The sequence below is a fragment of the Dendrobium catenatum genome, unplaced genomic scaffold (assembly GCF_001605985.2).
Source record: "Dendrobium catenatum unplaced genomic scaffold, ASM160598v2 fragScaff_scaffold_1150, whole genome shotgun sequence".
NCBI classification, from domain to species: domain Eukaryota; kingdom Viridiplantae; phylum Streptophyta; class Magnoliopsida; order Asparagales; family Orchidaceae; genus Dendrobium; species Dendrobium catenatum.
In genome coordinates, this window is record NW_021319612.1 from 1,634 (window position 1) to 9,134 (window position 7,501).

Sequence of the window (7,501 nt, forward strand, 5' to 3'; positions counted from 1 at the left end):
TTCTACTGGTACTGATGTACTCAAAACATTAATAAAACTCCTATAAAATTTAGGATTTAGGACTTATGAGTAATAAATATATAAATAAGCTAAGTCATACTTACTCAAGATAGGGATCAACTTCATCATAATTAAGCAAGGTATATAATGTGGTAACTCTCATCTCCTTATCAATCAAATAGCACATGATGCTAGCTCCTGCGGGTTCACCACTTTTATTGAATATAAATAAATTTGAGGATTTACTTGAATTTGTATAACCCATATTTTAAGGTACAGTACTCATACTTGATTGTGATGTTTTTTAAAAGTATTATAAGCAAAATTGGGTTGTCTTATACAATAAATATGCTTCATAAATTAAGCCTTTAGGATGTGCTCTATTATTAATAATCTTCTTAAGTTTATTTAAATATCTCTCAAAAGGATACATCTATCGATATTAAACAGGTCATAGCATCATATAATAAAAAAAACGGGTAGATGCTCCATAGAGTTAAAAAATGTAAGAGAAAATATCTTCTCATGTTTATATAATGAAAAGAATATGTTGCTTCATAAGAATCAAGTGTTCTACATTAGTTTTAAAAAGCATAAATCCTTGAAGAAGATAATTAACTCGATCAATGGATTTGAAATTTGATATTATATAAAATTAAAGGAAGTTGGTAGTAGATATTGTATGAAGATATGAATATGAAAATATGAAATTCATGAATTTTAAATCCAAATAATCTCCAAGATCTTATATCAACATGCGTACTTCGATTAGAAGAATATGCATCAGTTACCCATAAAGTCTTCACCCATTCACAAACTACTTATCTCTAATCTAAAGTCAATGTGAAAGGAGCTTTTGATTTGAGAAGTTTTCCATTTCCGCCATCGCTCAACTCTAAAACTTTTCTCCTAAAAATCTACTTTAAGTTCATCCTTGCTTTTATATTATCCTTGGATTTATCTTTGATGTCCATGATTGTATTGAATATATTATCAAAAATATTTTTATTTATATGCATCACGTTCAAGTTATATCTGATCAAGTTTGTCCCCAAATATGGAAATGACCAAAAAATACTTTTCTTTTTTCCAATTATGGTTGGTACCATACCTTGACAATTTGTAATCAGCTAATATTGGAGAATCCACTATTATAGGCATAAACATTACTCTTTTAAATATTTTTTCACTAATTAATCTATTAAGAGGCTACGACGTTACCTTTTTATTTCAAGTAATGGTGTCCTTATTTTGTCTAAAAGGATGGCATAGATGTAAAAATATGTAGTGGTAGTCAAACCAAGTTCTCTCCATGCTTTAAAGTGAATGATTTTATATATTCCATATAATATGAATAATCTAACTTGTCAGAAGTGTTCCAACATGGGAGCATACCCTACGTAGGAAAGTCATCAATTGTCTAAAGAAATGTTGCCCTCATTATAAAGTTTTATTTGATGGAGATATCATATATACTTATTTCCTCTTCCCATAATAAATTTAAATCATCAATTAACGATTCTAAGAATATGTCAATATTTACTTTTTAATTATATGGCCTTGTAATGATAATTATTAGAAACATGTAAGGATTAGTCATACAATTCTCTAGGGGAAGATTGTAAGGGCTGAGTATCATGGGCCAGCATGGGCAATATGAAGCAGACTAGCAAAATAGAGTAAAACTATCTACTTAAACATAACATTACATTTGTTAATTCTATGGCAAAGGTGGGATTTATACGATCAAAGTGTTTTGAGGTCTCTACTTTTAACAGATGTGTAATAACACGTCTTGCTATATGTGTTCATTATACCATCTCACATGTGCAGTAGATCTCATGGATGTATATAATTATTATAGTCTAGGGATTATGGGTAAGTAAAACATCATAATGATTAATACATCCACAAGCTTTTTTTTCATCCTAAACTTTGGTTTAAATCTTAGTGCATTATAATAATGTCATGCAATCTCTGACAAATCATCCTTATAATATAACATGTATCCATTGGCATAATAATCTATCTCTGTGTATGTAAAACCAAGTTTAGAAACTAACTTTTTTATCCAATATAAATTTGTATGAAGTATATTATCAATTTGGTTGGTTTCTTTAAGTAGCCTAATGAGTTGATTAAAATATTTATGAGGGATATTATATTATACTTTGAAGCTTAACATCTTCACAATAATAGATAACTCTGAGTGAGTGGTGTACCCCTTCCATATTAGTTGTTAGGAAGAATGCCGGAAATCATAAAAATTCTATGCCATATTATTTAGTAAATCTTTTATATGTTATTCAAATTATTCTCTAGTTGCATCATGAACTAAGTTCTCAAGATCTGGTTAGATATTTTCTTCCTCAGCTGTATTAGAACTTGTATATTGGCCGAATGGTGAATCAAAATATGGTTCATACTCACCATGAGTACTCTAATACTAATATTCTAGCATGAACCCTCTACAGTATAGATTAAAAATTATATCATTTGGTCTTATGTGCACTTGATTTTTATGTTTAAAATATGGGCATCGAAACTTTCCAACTGAGATGAAACTGGTGTAAAGAAAGTTGTTATTTGCATGTTTTACATTCTTGCAACTTGTATAGTTTTGATGATTCCAAATATTATTGTTATAAGTTTTGTTATCTCCTAATATTTTTTGGAAGATTTGTTTTTGCTCTTGTGTGGACTAACATTTTAGGAAATTTGAACTCCAGACTAATGACGACCTCAAATCAAATTCAGCATAAGATAGTTTGTAAATTGAACCGTGTATTTTTCTTTGCATTGAGTTTGAGAGGGAGTGATTATAATTGTGTAAACACACACACACACACTTAAGGAGATCTTTAAAAAATTACACTGATCGTACGGGACGAACACAGTTCGTACGGGGCGATTAAGTCAGTTATCTCCTCAGAAGAGCAATGGAATGAACATGAAGCGACAATAATTTTTCTAAGTCCTAATCGTCCAGGATGAATTTTTATTCATCCCACAATGAAAGCTCCTATGGAAAATTTTCATTCATACAAAATTTATATTTGTGCCAGGAAAAAATGCTCTCTGGAAAAATTTTTCGAGATGAACTCCAATTCGTCCCAGGAAGAAATGTCCTCTAGAAAATTTTCGTTCAGACAAAATTTATATTCGTGCTAGGACGAAATGATCTATGGAAAAATTTCATCTAGATGAACTCATATTCATCCTAGGATGAAATTTCCTCTGTAAAAATTTTGTCCAGACGAACGCAAATTCTTCCCAGGATGAAGCGAATCGACTCTTAAAAAATTGGCAACTTCCTGCAGATTTCGGAACCGACCTATGGTATAACCGTTCGTATCGGACAAACCTGGTTCGTACGGGACGATTAATGTGTAAGAAGTCAGTTCGTATCAATATACATTGGAATCATTTCCAACTGAACTAAGTAACATCGTCCGGGAATCCACTATCGTATGGGACGATCCACTACTGACAGACTTAAATTTTAGCAGTTTTTGGACGATTTTTTGTGTATTTCCTATATAAAGTCCAATATAAACTACCACTTAATCTTTTTGACTATTGATCTTTATGCTAATTGAAAAGAGATTCAAGGTGAGAGTGTGAGAGAGTGTTTGAAGGAGAATTCTTACTACTAGAGTGTGAATGTTTCACTTGGTACTCAAAGGTAAGAGTCTCTACTTTTGGTTTTTGATTACATCACTCTTTTCTCTCTTTCTTCTAGATTTCTTATGAAGAAGATCTGTAAAGGAGATCCAGTTCTCTACTAACACTTGGAGAGTGTGAACAGCCAAAGGGTTCTCTGCCCACACTAGGAGAGTGTGAACAGCCGAAGGGTTCTTTGCCCACACTAGGAGAGTGTGAACAGCCGAAGGGTTCTCTGCCCACACTAGGAGAGTGTGAAAGTACAAAGGGTTCTCTGCCTACACTGAGAGAGTGTGAAAGGACGAATGGTTCTCTGCCAACACTGGGAAGAGTGTAAAAGAAAGATAGTTCTCTGCCCCACCTGGTAGTGGTGGAAGAGTATTTTATAAAGGCTTCTTCACCTTGATCTGGCTGCAAAAGGAGAGTCACTAGTGGTATTAGTGCAATACTCGGAGGGTGCCTTCGGGGAGTGGATGTAGGTCGTGTTTGACCGAACCACTATAAATCTCATATCTTTTATTTTTCCACTACTTTTATTTTTGTTTTACTATTTTTAACTTGTGGTTGAAAAAAATTTTCTATAAAATTCACTAAAGTTAAATTCTCAGTTTTAAATTTTAAAAGAGGGTAAAATTTTTTTAATACCAATTCACCCCCCTTCCCTCTTGGTTAGCCGCTAGGACATATGCTTAAGTTTAATAACCTAATTCATAGTGAACAAGTTTCAACAAGTGGTATCAGAGCCTTGTTTCAAAATTAAAAGTTTAGACTACTTTTTTATTAACGTAGATGGCTACATTTGGAAACCGAAATACACCTAAGGGTTACTCTATAACTAGACCTCCATTGTTCGATAATATTCCTTTTGATTTTTGAAAAACATGCATGTCTATATTTTTGCAGTCACTTGATTTGTGTATGTGGATCTTAGTTCATGAAGGATATACAAAACCAACTAGACTAGTTGACAGAGTTAGAGTTGAAACACCTTTTGTGGACTGGACAGTAGAAGAATGTGACTTAGCACAACTAAACGCCAAATGCTTGAACAATTTCTTTTGTGCACTTAAATCGGAAGATTACGTACGAGTTTCTACTTGCAAGAGTGGAAAGGACATATGGGATAGACTTTGTATAACATATGAGGAGACTAATGAGGTTAAGCAATCTAGACTTAATATCTTGTTGCATTATTATGAACTATTTCGCATGAAACATAATGAATCCATTTCTGATATGTACACAAGATTCACACAAATAGTCACCTCTTTACATGCATTAGGTAGGGAACTAACAAATGTGGAAATGGTTAATAAGATTCTTCGTTGTTTGCCTACTGCTTATAATAATAAAATTAATGTAATTATATAGTCTAAAGATCTAAACATTTATCTATTGACAATCTTCTTGGTTTGCTAATTGCTTACGAGCAAGGAGTTAGCCAAAGAAAGATTAATATAGGTGAACCACGAAGGGAGAAGAACATAGCACTAAAAGTGTTGGAGTCTGAGAGTGAACACTCATAACCTGAGGATGAAGATGACATCGCATTAATGACTAGAAAATTCAAAAGCTTTCTGAAGAGGAAGCAGAAGAGATGCCAGCAATGGAATAGAGGTAAATTTAATAAAAATATAAAAGTTTTGAATGATGTTATTTGCTATGAGTGCAGGAAACCTAGACATAAAAAGATAGAAAACCCAAAACTCAGAGCCACTCCTAGCAAGGAGAAGGTAGAGGAGAAACGTTTTGTGAAGAAGGGCAAGAAGAAATTTCAAAGAGCTTTTTGGGCGGACTCAGCTTCAGACTCGTCAGAGACAGAAAAGGAAGAGGAACTCACTAATCTGTGTTTAATGGCAGATAGTCTTGATTAGTCAAATTAAGAAGATGTATGTGACTTAAGTTATGATGATATTTTTGAAATTTCTGAACACATGCATGATACATATAGGAAAATGAAGAAAATGCATGCTAGTCTAAGTTTAGAATTTGAAGAACTACAAAAGAATCATGAAATCCTTAGGAAAGATCATGCTTTAATTGATGACAACCACATGAAATTACTTAATAAGTTTGATAACTTGAATAAAAATCATGAAAATTTAAAATCATCATATGCTGAACTTGAAAAAAAATTTAAAAATTTTAAGGATGAATTGAAGAGCAAGATTTATAGATCAAATTATATAAATTGAATTTTAGAAGATATGAATTCATTTTACAAATTAACAATAAAATCTCTAGAGGATAATAGGATATCCCTTAAACTTGAAGATTTCACTAATCCTATTTTGTATCCTAAATTTATGCAATCCCTAAATAGACAAATAAATAGTAGTAGACTTAGAAATCCTTTTCCAAAAGTCAAATGTAACAATTATGGATTGATTGGACACATAGCTCACACCTGTACTTTGAAGAAGAAAACTTATTTGGTGTGGAAATCTAAGATGCATAAACCTAGATATATCATACATGCATCTCTTTATAAATTGCCAAAAGGAGAACTCAAACTTGTTTGGGTTTCCAAGTCTAACGTTTGATAATTTTGCAGGGTCGCTCTCACACAAGACCTCGTGAGAGTATATGGTACCTGGACAGCGGATGTTCAAAGCATATGACTGGAGATGCTGCACAATTCATATTGCTGAAAGCTAGGATTGGAGGCAAGGTTACACTTGGAGATAACACCACAAGGAAGGTGATTGGGATAGGTATGATTGGAAATCTAAAGAATTTTTATATTAAAAATATGTTATTAGTAGAAGGCTTAAAGTATAATTTGTTAAGTATAAGCCAGCTATGTGACAAAGGATATTGTGAAAAAAATTTTCCTACTAGCTACATTTTAAGCCTAAATGAAAATGATGTTTTGAATGAAAAAAGGATAAACAATGTTTATATGCTAGATTTGAATTACATTCAAATTCCTACTGTTTTTTACTTAAAAACTATTTCTGATGAGTCATGGTTTTGGCATAGGAGAGTTTATCATTCTAGCATGAAAAACCTTAGGAAGATTACCCAAAAGAACTTAGTGAGAGGTATACCAAAACTAGACTTCACTAAGGACCACCTTTATGATGCATGTCAATTAGGAAAGCAAGTAAAGTCCTCTTTTCAATCCAATAAGGATCTTAGAACTAGTAAACCATTGGAGATTTTGCATATGGTTCTTTTTGGCCTAGTTGAAACTGTAAGTCTAGGAGGGAAGGTATACGGATTTGTGATTATGGATGATTACTCAAGATTCACATGAGTTAGATTTCTATTTCATAAGAATGAATCATTTGAGGAATTTAAAAAAAAATTGACTTGGATTCAAAGAAAACTAGGGTGTGAAATTATGACTATATAAAGTGATCATGGAGGATAATTTGAAAATGAAAGATTTGAGGATTTTTGTAAGGAGAAAGACATTGATTATAACTTTTCTGCACCTAGAACCCCTCATCAGAATGGATAGTCGAAAGGAAAAATAGAACATTAACAGAAGCCGCCCGAGCAATGTTGGCAGAATACTCACTTCCTAAAAACTTTTGGACAGAGGTGGTTAGCACTGCATGTTATGTTCTTAATAGGGTAAATATGAGATCTAAATTAAATAAAACATCCTATGAGTTGCTAAAAGGTGTTGAGTTTAGTAAATAGGTTGTTAGACCTAAGTTAATGTCCCAAGGCTACCAAGATGGGGGGTGAATTGGTATTTTAAAAATTTAAACCCTCTTTGAAAATGTGTTGAACCGAAATGAAAAATTTTATTAAGTTTTTATAGAAAATGTTTTTCAACCACAGAGTTTTTTTTTTAAACCAAAAATAAAATGCGGAAAAGTAAAAA